Source organism: Cygnus olor, chromosome 1 (genome assembly GCF_009769625.2).
Source record: "Cygnus olor isolate bCygOlo1 chromosome 1, bCygOlo1.pri.v2, whole genome shotgun sequence".
Classification (NCBI taxonomy): Eukaryota; Metazoa; Chordata; class Aves; order Anseriformes; family Anatidae; genus Cygnus; species Cygnus olor.
This window is the reverse complement of record NC_049169.1, coordinates 63988610-64003893: the sequence shown is the minus strand read 5'-3', so window position 1 is coordinate 64003893 and position 15284 is coordinate 63988610. Positions and strand designations below refer to the sequence as shown.

General features: G+C 47.9%; 2 long non-coding RNA genes across 4 annotated transcripts; one reads left to right on the top strand and one right to left on the bottom strand.

Moving 5' to 3' along the window:
- The first annotated feature begins 44 nt into the window (after nucleotides 1–44).
- On the top strand, nucleotides 45–7885 carry LOC121072301. 3 transcript variants are annotated; one of them, XR_005821112.1, is made up of 4 exons: nucleotides 45–347; nucleotides 674–773; nucleotides 2363–2552; nucleotides 2757–7885. It is a non-coding gene; the product is annotated as an uncharacterized LOC121072301 (long non-coding RNA). The 3 variants fall into 3 exon arrangements; XR_005821109.1 differs by lacking the exon at nucleotides 2757–7885 and having other exon boundaries at nucleotides 2363–2701; XR_005821111.1 differs by lacking the exons at nucleotides 45–347; nucleotides 2757–7885 and adding an exon at nucleotides 354–504 and having other exon boundaries at nucleotides 2363–2701.
- On the bottom strand, nucleotides 6988–14341 carry LOC121072307. Its single transcript, XR_005821114.1, has 4 exons — nucleotides 14314–14341; nucleotides 13832–14232; nucleotides 12791–12899; nucleotides 6988–7062 (listed from the first exon to the last, which is right to left on the bottom strand). It is a non-coding gene; the product is annotated as an uncharacterized LOC121072307 (long non-coding RNA).
- Nucleotides 14342–15284: the final 943 nt, after the last annotated feature.

The window sequence follows — 15284 nt, the reverse complement described above, 5'->3', positions numbered from 1 at the left end:
GTGACGCCGGCGGTGACCTCACGCGCGAGGGGCCGGCCCGCACCTGCCTCCCGCCGAGGGGGCGGGGCCTCCCCGGCCGCTTTCCCGCCGGCGCGCCGGGAGCGGGGGCTGGGGGCCGGGCGCGGGGTCCCCCCGGGGCAGGGCGGCAGCGGGGTCCCTCGCCCCAGCGCGGGGCGGGACGCTCCGCCCGGCGTCGTGTCACCCGGAGCACCTCGCGCCGGCTCTGTTGGCTTTGCAGCTCCGCGGCAATCCCGCGCCGTCGCCTTCCTCGGCGCTGCAAAGCGGGTCCCTTCGGGCACGGAGCGCACGCAGCGGGATCTCGCACCAGGAAGTCTCCGGCGTGCTCTGTGAGTCGATTGGTTTGCTTTGCTTCTGTTTGGTTTTAAACGATCCGAGTTTGCCTTCTTCGTTACCTGTGCTTCCCTCCAGACGCAGCCAGACCCGACCTTTCAGCCTGCGGGGCACAAGCGTAGCTGATGCTGAATGGTCTCCCAAAATACACAGGTATCGTTCTTACTGGTTTTAACTAGCCTAGGGAACTCTACCGGCTCTTTCAGCAACTTCTGTTTGCGTGTAAGGTGTCTGCTTTTATCTGTCTTTTTGAGTTGCGGGAGTGATTCTCTCAGACTTTTACAGCGTTTTCCCATTTTGTTTCCCTTCTCTATGCTCCCAGAGACCGCTCTGTGACATTCCTTCCAGCCCAGTGCCATCTAGTACAGCATTTAAATCTCCACATGGGAACGAGATGGTGTTTTCAAGGAGCATCCCTGTAGGTAAGGAGCAACGTGCTGCCTCTCAGCACCCAGCTGAACCAAACCGATCCCGTGGTGCCCACGGATGGCTACGCGCCCTTACCCTGCTGGCTCACAGGAGGCTTTGATTGCCCACAAGCCAGGGTCAGAGGACTGCTCGGGTATTTATTTCCCAGCTTTATGTCCCACACAGACCCCACAGCACAGCGGAACTCACAGGCTTGTAACTCACAATAACAAAAACAGCTGATGCTGTAACCCGCGGAGGATTTTAGTTTCCAAACAGCACCCTGCCCTGGCCTGTGAACAGCTTGGCCGTCCCTGCCCTCTCAGAGGAAAACCATTTCTAGCTGCTGAAGTCCAAAGAGCAATGCATAAAGAAGAGCACGGTCCAAACCCTTTGTTTCTGAAACATCTCCGGTTTCCTTGAAGCCTTCGCTGATGACATTGTGGGGGCTACCCTATAACTTGGCAGTGGTTTGAGTTTTCAGTTTTGGCTGGCAGCCATCTATCAGTAAATAAAAGGCACTTCTATGGCTAATGAGCTTTCTCCAGGGTTCCTCTAGCCCCGGTCCCTCCAGCCAGCCACTTGTGCTCCCCACAGCATCAGCAGGACGCTTTGTCCGACTGCACCACATGGAGAGCTGGTGATCAGAAATAGCCCCAAACTCGGAGCCAGCCGAAGGAGTTTAATTTAAGGAAAGTGCAGCCACCTGAAACAGTGCATGCTTCTGTTTCTTAAGGGTGCCAGCACTACAGGTAAAGCCTCATTTGGCAAGGCTCTTAGCGGTGCTGCTGTTGTAAAAAATAAAGCACCTTGGTAAAAGAGGCATATGGGATCACAGAGATCACAGGTGACCTGGAATATGAGCTTTAGACCAGAGGATTTGCTCTCATCCAGGAGAGCTCTTAAAATTACTTACCTTTAAGGATGCACGTGGTCTCTGGAAAACTAATGGGACTGTGGCTGTACTCCAGTTAAGCTTGTACCTTTCGTGGTCAGGGTCTTGATTATTTCAGCTGGGAGGGTGAAATATGTCAGTGATGTAATAAAAAAGAAAACCACAAGGGCTTTTTATATACAAAACATATATTATGAGTGCTGAGACACAGGCTCTAACGCAGAGGAAAAGTAGGACATTTGACGTCAGCTGAGACATCTGATCCTATTGTGTTATTTTTCAATATTAATGAATAAACAAACACAAATAGGCTGCTTGTTGTTAGGTGAAGAACAGCTGTCAAAACCAAACCCAGGCAGCTGTTCCTGCTTTGAGATTTCACTACAAAACACTTTTTACAACTTCAGTCATTTGAAAACTTGCTTTATTGGCTAAATGCCTGGCCAAGGGATTTTAAAAAATTACCAGAAGTTCTTTGGGGGGGGAGGGGGGGGGGAGTGTTGATTGACATACAATTCTAATTAAGGTTTTGCCAAGGAGAAAAATTTAAGAGGGAGTTAGCATCCACAGATCGGCACCCACTTGCACCAGTTGTCCATATGAGTAACAGCAAATGAATTTTTTGAAGGCATAAATGCTCACAGAACTGATAGTTTAAAGCAAATGCATTAATAAAGAAATATAGTCTTTCTCTATGCTCTGTTTTAGGCCAAATGACAGATGGCTCCAAATGAACAGTAACAGGAAAGTTTGATGATGATGAAAATAGGTGTCATGATGTTCATAGCGCCAGCGTGAAGTGCCCAGTGGATCACCAAAGCTGCGTGGATCAGTAAGATCGGCGCCCCAAACTGGTTCTCGCCTAGGAACGAGGCAGAGCACTTATATCCCAGCCTAAGTAAGAAAGCCATCAGGGTTTAACAGAGAATAGTAACCTTTCCAATGAGTTTTTAATTGACATTTCAAATTCCTTCAGAGGAACATAATTCTCTTAAATTCTTAAGGATTGTTCAAATACTATAGCAAAATAAAAAAGATCATTTTCTATTACTGTTTAAAAACCTTTCGTGCAGCTTCTCAAGCGCCCCTCATTTCTTTGCAGCGCTATTTCTTTCATCCCTGTTAAAGCCAATAAGACTATTCTATGAGGATTTATCGTAAGGCGATTTGAAGGCACCATTAAGAAGATCAGCCCTGTCTGCCTGCCAGGCTGTTTCCCGTCAAGAAAGTTATGCCCCCTTATTCTGTCGTTTGAGGCACTTCTGAAAATGGAGACTAAACATTTGGAAACCCACAAGAGCTCTTTGCTCTGAATCAAGAGGCCCGTCTTTCCCAGCGGCACGGGGAGAAGTTCCAGATTTCATGTGGACAACTTTGGAGTAAGCTTTAGGGGCAAGAAAGTTGTGAACTGCTTTGGAGAGTATGGTGTAGGCCTGGTCTCAAGTGGCATCACTTAGGGGACAGAATTTGGGATTTTCTTAACAGGTGTAGATGCTCCAAACTCTTACCCTGAACTCTGCTAAATAAACACAAGCAACCTGAGGCTGTATCTTTCCAGGTTAAAGTCTTCACCCATCACCATCCTCTCTGTGGAGCCTTCCTAGCCTACAGGTCTGTTTCCAGTGACCCTGCTTTTGGACTACAGTACCAGCAGACACAACAAAGGTCCATAAAATTATTTTTCAGGAGAAGAAAAACAACAACAACAAAACCTGTTTCCAGATCAAGGAGGAGCTAGCTGAAGAATGAGATCAACATAGCACAGAGATAGTCACAGGAAAGGAAAAAGACATGTTGAGGATGTGGCTCCATGTGACTGCAGGGAGCCACAGAACTATAGGGAAAACATTTCTCTGTGGGCAGAGTTTTTAACCAGCCAAAGCAAGGCAGAGGATAGTGATACAAACCTCACCAAGCTCAAGTACAGGTGACTAGTCTCATGAGGGACTGGCACCTCGCTGACCTTATTGCCAAGCTGCCAAAGATCAACAGAGCGCTTACAAGTCATCTGGCGAGGAAGAAGAGCTGTGGGCAGCCTGGGCTAACCAGGGGAAGGGAGGGAGAAGGTCCCTGAAGGAAATCTGCGGAACCTGAAGCCCTGATCATGAGCTTTGAACAAGCAGCCAAGAACCAAGTGGAAATCTACCGCCGAAATCTGGAACGAGGAGCTGGAGGCAAAAATTTTCATAAGGGTAAAAGGGAATGGAGCTGGCTAACAAAGCCACCACATTACACAGATAACTTCAGATAGCTTAATTGGATTGAATCAGCTAATTGGTCTACAACAAATCAACCAAATTTGACATTTAACATCCTCTAAAAGCCAAGCCAAGGGCAGACAGAGAAAAAGGACAGGCAGGGAGAAAGCAGCACCAAAGGAGGAGACAGTGGGAAGAATGCAAGAGCCACCCCCCTTTGCAGGACAGAGGCATCCCACCCAGAAAATGAGAAGATAAGGAAAGGTGAAAGACTTTCTAAGAGAAAGCCTTTGCTCACAAACCCAGCGTAGGTAAGGGGAGGGCAGAAGCAGGATGGGCAAATTTGATTAGATGTTGTTCACAGAAATGTCCAAAAGTAAGTTGGGTGCCATAATGGGTGTTCATGGTTAGGGATTAGAGAGATGAAAGAATTAATTTCATCTTAAACACGGACACACATCTAACCTTAGTGACGTCCCGCAAGGCTGACTCTGTTCATACTGCAAATTACAGCATGCCAAGAAGCCCAGGGACCCAGATGTTGTCTCCAGGGCACATCAGAGCTTGTGCGCAGCATGAGCTGTGTGCTCCGTAGGCACAGGGTGATCTGACAGACATCTCGGGGCCAGTGGGAAAATTCCTCTGTTTTCACTGATCCCGTGGTGCAGAGACCAGTGAGGAAGCTAGCACCAGTGCCACGTGGGCACGGGAGAGAAGGGATGCAATGGGGTACTGGCCCCCTGAAGGCAGAGGTGGTGTTCTGCACCTTATCTACCTCTCCACAGATGTATGAGGCCTACCATCTGAGCTGTTCTCTTTCCCACCTGGACTGGGGTGACTGGGCTTATCTGGGAAGGGCTAAGGCTGACGAGGTACCATGGGAAGGGACAATCCCATGGGACTGAGCTCACCTGGTCAGGTTGGGGACCCAGCCAAGCAGCAGTGCCTTGAAGTGTGTGGGATGTGGGGGGCACCTGGGCTCACAGGGAAGGCTGGTGAGTGCCTGTGGGGTTACTGGAGCGATGGCACCCCAACTGCACCCCTGCCCCTCTCACAAGCCCCAGGGGCTCCTGGAGAAGCTGAACGAGAGCAACCTGCAGTAGGTGCCCCGGGATGGCATCACCCTTCAGGCACAGACACTTTTCAAAACACATCTAAACAAAATGATTGCTATTTACAGCATGGCTGGTCAGAGACACTCCAAAAACTGGCCTTTCTAAAACCAGCTAGCAGTGTGTTTTGTGAGATGTTATTTTCAGCGTGCTGTCAAAACAAATCTCTGTCCATGGCTGACCTGAGTGACTCCTCTTGTCAGGACAACTGCCCTTAGCAGTGACTGAACCAGTCCTAATGCAGGGCTTCAAAAACAAGAGCAATGGTTACTGGTTGGTTTGCACTGTCTGTAGGATGGAGGTGGGATAGCTGGCTCACTACAAAAGTGGCATCTTAAGTTGGTCCTTATTTGCTCTTGGAATGCCAAAGCCAAGTATTCAGAATCAGAGTTGAACAGTTATTGGGAAACCATGGGCATCTGACTCAGTCCTTGTAATCAAAACAAGTTTGAGAAAGCGTTTAAGCCCTCCTGCCTAGGCCGATTACTAACTGCTTGAAGGAGAGCAGGATATTTCAAGGTTTCAGGCCCCCTCCTCTGTAGCATCCAGCACCAGCCACGGTCCCAGTCAGACCCAGGATTTCAGGTCTGACTGGCCTGGTGTTTCTTCTGCTCCCAGATCCTCGAGTTGTTTCAAAACAGAGAGGCCCAAGACACTTGGGCACACAGAGCCCTCAGGTGCAGGGCTGTGTGGGTGCCCGGCACGTAGAGGTGTGCGGCGAGGCTCAGGCCTTTCCCCCTTGTGTGTGTGGAGAAGTGCGCACATGCTTCTCGCTTGAACGGCTGGGCCAAGTTTAGCCCCCTATAAAACACATCCTGCTGTAAATCATAATAAGTAGCCATTCATAGGAGGCCTGCAAAACAGGAGGGGGTTTGTGTGTGCCATTCTTGAAGGCAGCAGCAGCCCTTTAAAGCCTTTTATAAGCTGTGGCAATATGGGCTCCCAGCATGCTCCTTACCCTGAGTCAGCACGTAGATGCCGGCTGGGGCACTGAAAACAACATTTTGAGGGGGTGCTGGCAGGCTTGGGGGGGCAAACACCAACTGCTAAGCTCTAGAGGCCAGATGAAATCAGTGGCACCTTTCCATCTGTCCCCAAACAGACCAGGATGTTGGGTGTGACCTGGCACAGCGTGACAGAGACTCAGCATCTTGGGGATAGACTCTGAAATAGCTCAGTGCCACAGTCCACTTTCCTTCAAGGCGTCTGCATAGGTCCCTCTGTCCTTAACAGGGGCCTGTACAGCTCTGGCAAATGCCATGCTGCTTTGTGACCGCTGTGCCATGACAGTCCCCTCCCAAGCCTGTGTCCCCAGGCTCTCTCTGCCTTTTCCCTTACAGCTGCGATGCTCCTGCGATGGTTTTACACCCAGCCCACGTCAGGGCTCAGCGATGCCTCCACAGCCTTTTGCCTGAAATGTTCTGATGTGTCCTCGTCCTGGCTGGCCTCTGCTCTGCAGCAGCATACCTCCCTGTGAGGCTTATATAATCCACCACTGTCACCACTTCCCACTGCATGTGTTTGTAATGCTTTAAATACGCAGGGAAAGGCACAGACTCCCCTCCAACAGGTACATGCACTCAGGCAAGCCCCACTGTAAGTGATCCCTTTACAGACCAACCCTTATGATAGTAGGAGTTATTCTTTTTCCATTTAATAAGTGGTTGGGGTGAAGTGGTGGGGTAAAAGTTGTTTTGGGTTGCAAACATTTATAAACCTCTTGAAGAAGCGTGACATGTTCCCTTCGCTGTGAGTTCTGTTGGCCTTAGGGACAACTAAAACTCACCTATATGCTGTGTATGGTCCTAAGAAAGCAGGTGGTTCACTCTCCATGGAAGAAATAGAAGTACACAACTTCTCTGAGATCAGTCAATAACCTCCTGCTGGAAAACTGCTGCTACTCTCTCAGGTAAGAGTGATAATGCCCATGGAAACACCAATTACAGAAATTAGAAATAATACTCAAAGTTAACCAATTGCATAGTATATACACTATAAAATGACCTTACAACAAAATGCTTATCTTCCAAAGCATTCTTCAAGTGAGTTACAGCATCCACTCCACACAGTGGTTGAAAGAGCTATAGGAGCATAGCATCTAAAGCAAAGGGACAATCTGCTGTCCCAGGGAAGTGAGCTGCATCATTATGTCCAGCAACAACACCTGGTCTCCTATCAGTGAGCTGGAGCTGGCACAGAGACCACCTCTTGCTCTAAGGCTGTGAGGTGTCTCAGCATGACCACATGTTGGCTAAAGCCAACAGGGTTTAGCCTTTGAAAATGGAAGAAAGCAGTACCTGTGCCTGTGCAGGTGCATTCTGCTGCAGAGCAAGCTCAGCATGCTCATTATTTTCTGCTAAGGAACTGGGGATTACTCTGACTTGCTGAAAACCACCTGGTCTAGATTGTATCAGATGTAGCTTAGTAAGAAGGGCATAAAACTTGCCAGCTCTAACATCCCACATTGTTCATCAACACAGGATGCTCAGGCTGTAACAGAAAGCTAGAGTGATAGAAAGAGCACGACCAGCTGACAACTATTACCTGGTATTGCTTCTGGTCCCCATGGCTTGTAGCTCCATGAGCAGCTTGCTCTGCAGGAATTCTTGATGTTTGCAGCACAACTTCTGAGCACTGGATGTGGCTGGATTCAGTACAAAAAACGTCTTGAACCAAAGTTTTTCACTAAACACAGTGTTGTCTTCCAACATTAAAACAAGACAGAAGCTGTGATTCTTGATTTGTTGGAGTACAATAATATCTTTGGCCCTGGTCTGCTTGTAAGATGGTAAAAGTTACAAGCCATTGTATTTGTGCCTGTGTTTCTGATACTTTGGGATAAGTAACTTAAACAGAGGTCATGTGATGTGATGAACTCCTAGATGACTCAATGAAAATAAATTTTAAAACATGTGTTCTCACCTTTAACTTTCCCAAGCCCTTTATGAATGATCTGCTTCCAAAAGCTTGCCAACCATGGCAGTATATAGGCTCAATACTTATCTGCCCACACAAATTCTGCAAGACTGTTCAAAAAAGAGAGCAGAAATTGCCTCTTAAATAAGCAGGTAGGCTTAATGCTTGTCAACACCACAGAGGCTGGTGCTAGCTGTCTGTTGGAGAATTCAGGGCTTTGGGCGGATAAATGCTTCCTATTCAAAATGAATGACACGAAGCTGAATTCACCCCCGAGAACAACAACGGAAGCCTGAACGGAAAAGCCCACACCTGGAGGGCTGCCAGTCCTCTCTCACCTCCCACCTGGTAGCAGGTGTTAGAGCAGCACCTCCCTCCCTGGCAGCAGATGCGATTACTGTTTAAAAGAGAAAGTCTTTGCAGGAGCTTTCTGTACTGAGGAGTTTTGGCACCGGGCTTCCAGCAGAGAACAAATCTGGGCTATGCTATCCATTGCCCTCATGACAGATCTTGTCACGCTGTGGTGGGCAGAATGAAAGCAAAGAGCTAAAGGGGCCAGGAGAATCCTTGCATTGGAGGCTCCTCATTTTCCTATGCCCTTGCGTCGGCTCAGGTGTGAAATTATGCAGGCTCTGGTGCAGGCTTAGTTATTTCAAATATAGAGTGGCATCTGTGGGGGGCAGAATAACCTTTCTGGCTCTCGCCTGTTGGCTGCGGGCCAAGTCATGGCTGGTCTCTAAGGGTGAATTACACACCTGGACTCCCAAACAGCCAAAGCACATAAGATTCCTGCTTAGTCACCTATCGCCTAGGCGAGCTTTCAAATCCACTTTTATCTTTGCATTTCAAAGGCTTCACTTGCTTGTTGCAGCACCGTGGCTCCATTAGGAAAGAAACGTAAAGGCACGTCATCACCCTGGTTCTCTCCTCCCCTGAGAGGCCACCAGCTCCACAGCCACCTCCATTGACTCACTCGAGCACCCCACCTCGAAGTGAGATGGCGGGACCTGTTATTGGATGGGAAGGGTTTTATTTCAGCTTGACAGGGCACTTGGCTGGCAGCTCCCTCAGCGCTGCGTGCCCGAGCAGGTCGGTGCAGGTCCCGGCAGCCTCCCGCTCCTCCTCCCCGCAGGCAGGGGCAATGCTCACAGTTTGGAGCCTGTGACCCCCTGAAGGGGTTACGGCTCTGCTTTCCCCCGTTATCGACAAGTCCCTGTCAGCTGCCTGCTAAAATATCCACAGGTGTCCATCGGCTGCCTCAGGGCACTAGCTGAGGTGGGCCGGTGGTGCACGACAGGCCTGTGATGTGGCAGCCGAGGAAGAGGAGGAGAATTCTTCATGCTCCAGTTGCCGTTTTGTTCGCAGCCCCGCAGCTGCTGCCCGCTGAGTCTGCCTGCTTCTCTGTGGGCAACAGGGTCCTCCCTCACCCTGCCTTCCTCAGCTCTCCTTCTCATACTGTTTATTTTGAGCCTGCACTGGCTTCCCAATTTCTTTTCTTTTCTTTTTTCTTTTTAATTTATTTTACATCTTCAATAATCACTCAGTACTCCCACTTATTTTGCTCCCCTTCCTCATCTCTGCTTGGATTCCTGCTTGGGGGAGCTGCTGGGATCAGCCAGGGCTGCTGCAGGTGCAGAATGCTGCAGCTCCGGGAGATGTAGGACAGCCAGCCCTTACTTTATACACAGGGCTGCATCTTGGCAGAGGATGAAGAGCAGAAAAGTTAATCTTCCCTAGCACTGCTGGATTGCTTGTAAATGTTAAAATATAAATTCAAGCTCTTCCCAGGTCTGAGAGTTTGGCATTGCCCATGCTGAGTCAAAGTTAGAAGCTGCAAACCTAAGATCCCAACAAAGAACAAGGCAGCATAGTTAATACCTAGCTCTGTTGGTGAGCCGTACTTACCTGTATGGATCTGCATAAAAGCAGAACAACCTCTACAAATTTCTCCATCATTTCCAGTGCAGGCATGGAGGAGTTTAGGATTGCCATAATACCCTGCTCAGCTCGGCAAGGCTAAAGCATGCACTTGGCTTTACACACGCGTGTAATTCCACATCATTCAGTCATCTTTAAAGTCACTTCTGAAGGTTTTATTGACTCAGATTAGAGTGCTCAGAAGTTGGATAGAGTCCTTTCAAGCCAATCTTACATTGCCACAGCTTGATGAGAGCTACGTCAGGCCTGTTCTGTAATGTCTTTATCAGGTGCAGGGAACAACCGAGGTGCTTCATTTTCTTGTTTTTGCCCCAGGGGTTCATTTTGTACTTCTACAAAACAAGCTTAGTTTTTGTTATAAATGTGAACACACTGGAGCTGTGTGTCCTTACGTTGGGCTCGACCTTGTTCTTGGCATCCCTTTCGCATTTTGTCTCTTTATTTTATGACAATCTGCTATTGAACACATGTTGTGAATTTACTTAGAGATTTGAGAACAAACACTCTTCTGTCTTATCAAAACTTTTTTCTCTTGCTTTAACGTGTTTTGCCTTTCTATTTCTTTGCTGCTTGTGCTAAGAACACCCTTGGAAAACTCTCATTTTGCTGTACGTACCTTACCCTTGTATCAGTGCTAACCCCAGAGCCAGGCAAACCACAGTAGGAAGGTGTTCAGACATCTTTGGTCCCTGCCAGCTTTTTGTCTTTGTGCATTTCATGCATTTTTAATTGTACACACTTCTGTTTGTCCCCAGCTCAGTGCTTTCATGAAGAAAGCATGGCATTCGCTTGATTTGCAGCCATCCACTTCTTCACAAGCAAAATCCTGTTTCATAACAGCCTTTCTGTAAGTTGGGTGCTGGTTATACCACAGAACGATGTTTTAATAAATGTTATTTACATTTTTCAGGGTAGCTAGAGGGGTTTGGTTTTAATTAGCTGAGTAAGAGAGCCATGAGTGATTATACAGACACAAACAGAGCTGCTGCCATCATCTCCCAGCTCCTTACTCATGGCTCCTGTGCCAACAGAGCTAAAACAAGGAAAAAATAGTACAGGCTCTTGGAGACAAGTATTTTTTGAAAGATGGGGAGGGTGAAATTGATTAAGATGTTACCGTGTGTGTTGTGCCTGGAGTCCTCAATAGTTTTTCTGTACCTGATTAATTGCCTAAGCCAGAGGCAGAAAGTCTCTTCCAGATTTGGGAGGAGGGAAGGGAGTGCGAGCCCTCCTGCCATCCTCCCCTGGGCAATGCTCTGGAATCAGGGAGGTTCTTGTATGGAGACTCTGCCTGCTGAGAGCTATTTCAATGAACTACAGGCTCCTTTCTCCTCCATCTTCCTGCTGCAAAATTCAGCTTCCTTCTCCTTCTCTTCCCAACCCTCATGCTCTGCACAGCAGTCAGAGTCACTCAGAATGCCCCTGCTAATGAAACCTGACAGGAGCAAGGTCCAAGGGGATGAGGGCATCTCAGGGAGTGACTGGGGGAGGAAGCTCACTCTAGGGCTCAGCCCAGGGCATTGCCAGCAACGTGGCCAGCTTCAACGGTGGTCAAATGGGGCAAGGCATTAGGCTTACAGTGCTTCGGAAAACTTGCTAGCAGCCTGGCATCATTTTTGGATGAAAACTTCCCTGCACTCTGAACATGTGCAGGAGCTGGTCCTGTTGCAAACAGGTTTAACTTCCAATGTCTTTCAATGCTCTGCGATACTGGGCTGGGTGGGATCTACCCAGGGCATCCTGCAGCTAGCGGTAAGACCATGCATTCTACTCGCTGCCCAGAGCCAATACTCCAGAAGTCCATCATTGCCAGTCTCCTGCCTGCCAGACGTGGGGTCAAACACTACTCTCTTACAGGCTATTGCAACCAAAGAGGTGAATGCAAGGCTTTTAAATACCTTCATTAGCATGAGCCTGGCCCTTCACACAGAGATGAGCTCATCTAGAAGCAAACTTATGCATGAGTGGGACTGGCTTCGTAAACATCATGTCTTGAAAGCAGCAGCAACAGTCACTTTACAGTTTTCCCAAGAGAGAGTTGCTTCTCTTCTGGGCACAAAGTAATAAACAGGTCAGCAGACTACAGTGCTCGTGAATGCCTTTCTAAACTCATCGGTTTTAGGAACTCCCGCTGACTTCAGCAAGGCCAAATAAAACAGCCGTGGTGGATCACCTTGTATTTGCACCTCCTAGGACACACATCTGAGTTATAGATCAACAAGTTCATGGTTCTGTTCTTTTTCGTTCCTCCCATCTCAGCACTGCGTCAGTTAAATGCATGTGACTAAGCCTGGAGCAGCTATCCCTCACTCATCACAGCTACCCACAGTACCCACGTCTAGCACAAATTCATGCTGACAGCTGAAATTCTAACAACAACTATTCAGGGGATGAATTAAATAGCTTCTCTGGTTTGCAGTTTTTTCCTAGTTCTCTTGTGTTCCTCTTACCATGAATGGAAATCTTTTTCCACAGCTCTAAGAACACGAAAGCTGGTAGAGCCAGTAGGTGGTGTTTCCACTTAAGTTCCCAGTTTTGTTAAAAGTCATTTTATATAGGCAGGGGGGGAATGTCCTGTGCACCACACCCACTTTCAGCCAGCTTCATACTGTTTATACAGTCAGGAACCACAGACCATCTGCAAGAGGTTTAGGGCTCAGAGAAGCCAATGGCCACACTAATTCCAAGCTGGTGGGTTCATACTACATGGTCTAGTTTAGAGCACATCCTGTTTCCCTCACTGGGTAATGACAGTTAAAAGGTTGCACGGGTGCAAGCAGGTAAACTTAATTCAGGTGAGAGTGCTGGTCAGGAGAAAGGGACTAAAGAGGTAATCCAAGAGTTCCCAGCTATCTCAAGTATGGGAGCACCATCTTTGAGCTGGCATCCCTATTCATTTGGAATTAATTCCATGCCTTTTAAGAAATAAAAATAAAAACAAACTGACCACAACAAGTCTCAGTTTTACTGACCATTTCTGACTGCTGCTGGAAGTCTCTTGCTAGCACTTGGGATGTCTTCCACCACGCATTGTCTGGCGTTGTCGATGAGCTATTTGGTCTTGCAATGAGCAGAGACAAGCTGTGGGGCAGAGAGGGGACAGGATGAACTCGACATAGCTACTCAAGGAGGTCTCCCATATGATTCTCCCACTTTGAGCTAGACCACGAGAAGCTTAAGCTTGCAGGCATCCCCATCACCTCCACACAAGCGTAATTACTACTTTGGTCTGGACAGTTTAGCCTGTCCCAGCAGCCACAGTTTCTGGGGTAGAACGAGCCATGGCTGTACCTCCGAGAAGAGCTTTGGACTCGTGATGAAAAGCTCTTGCAAAGCATCTGTTTTCCCCTCTAGCCTTTCGGTAGGGAATCTGTTGACATCTTCAGAAAACAGCCAGGCGAGTATTTATATCCATTTCTGTGGTGTTTAATCACATCAAGGTAGCAGCCCCTAAGTTAGGTTTCTTCTCCTAAGGCCAATGGAAGGAGCCCTTCTCTTCTCTCTGGCTGCAGAGGCAGCACAAGGAAAACTCCTTCCCTAGGCTCATAGCAGCCTTTGAGGAAACCTCTTGTTGAAAGCACAAGGATGCAAGGGTTGCAGAGCACCAAACCCCGCATCTACCTGCTACTGAGGGAGGAGTTTAATATTAGTTTAGGCTTGTATCAGCTGGCCATGGGAGCAGGGGAGAATCTAGTTCTGGACCAGGAGGAACAATATCTTACAGATGGCTTGATTACTTATATGAGAGTAAACGGTGTGAATACTTGAGCTTCTCTGACATAAACTGCAATTGTTTTACATTTGTGGATCCCACTGAATCAATTATTGAATGATATCAAGGTTGCCATTTGATTATGCAGCAATGAGGGGCTTTACAACAATGTTATTTGAAAAAATATACTGTGGGTAAGCACTGGGGGGGGTAGAGGGCTGCCTTTTATTTCTTTTTCCCCTCCCTCTGATACAAATGTGTTCTTGGTTAAATAAGAAAATCATTTGATTGGTCACATCACCTTCTGACAGAAGATTTTCCGAGGAGCTGAGATGCTCTGCAAGGTCTGCGGAGAATACAGATGGGCCCATTAAAGCGTCAACCCTTCCTGCAGAACTGCAGCTTGCCAGTGACAAATCAGCTTCACAGTGGCTCAGGCAGAGGCTTTACTTTAAGCAGGCACTGCACAGCAGACCTGTACAGAAAATTTCCCCATTCCCTTCACATCCTGTGCCGTGCTCAAACCAACTTGTAACGATACATCTGACGGAGGAGCTGAAGGGAAAATACAAACGCCAGTGATGAAATGCTCCCTGACGGCAGTGGCAGGAGTTCAGTCTTTGAGCTGCTGGGGTGGCAGACAGGGAAGTGGCTTTGCTCGTAACTTGAGCACAATTTGTCCCAACAAGCTTACCTGAAGTGCTGGAAAGGAGCAGACCAGAGCAGTGAGCTGCTTTGACTACTACCCACGCCAGTTTTCTCATACAGTTTTATTCCACTTACCCTTTGCAGAAAACACTGCAGTGCTCCCAGACGCACCACGGGCAGTGCAGCAGGAAGGAAGCTATCTGCACTTCCTCCTCATGACAAGTTCACTCGTGCTGCACTTCAAATATTTACTGCCTTTAAGAAGTCAGACCCCACTACCTCCAATTTTCACACACAAGCCTAACACATGTAGTAAGGAAGTGTATTAGGTCCTTCTACTGAATTTTGACAAGCAGCTCTATGGATTTTCTTCACATTGATGGCATCCTGTAATTTTGGTGCGACACTTGATGAACAGTGGTATCGCTGAATGATGTATTTGAGTTTTTCTACATATACAGTCTCAGGCTCTGAGATTTTCAGTCCTGAGATTGCTTGCATTTTCAAAACCAAGAGTTAAAATGAGTCAATCGACACTCCCCACCTGATGCACGCACAGTGCACACACACCTGCAGGTAACTACGTTTCAGCTGTGCGGTCTTCCAAAATTCTCTTATTTTTGCCAAATCCAGCAGTCAGAGCTGGGAGGCACCGGGCAGGGGGAGTTTCTGAAAATCCAGTCTAACTTAGAAAAGCCTTTTGTTACTAAGCAGGGCATTTCACCAGCAGTCTTCTGCACCTCTCTTGTTGGCAGCACCCGTCCCATCAATCTCTTCTCTATCAGCATCTCTCATCATGGTATATGCTAACCGACAGACTGGCGGGCAGGAGTTTCGCTGCAGCTTTTTGACCCTGCCTGCAAGTACCAGAGCAACGCAGGCGCGGAGAGGCAAGGTTCAGACCAGCTCTCAGTTTGTAACTCAGCTCTTTCAGTTCCTCTGCAAGGAGAAAGCGACACCAACCGTTATTCTCACAGTTTTATTTGTAAAGGACATAGCATGAAAAGCTGTATTTCAATGTACTTCAAAACCTGAAAAACCCATGTCAGTTCGTGATATGTATGTTAAAGTGCTTGATATAACAATACTTTTACTAATGTCGTCTT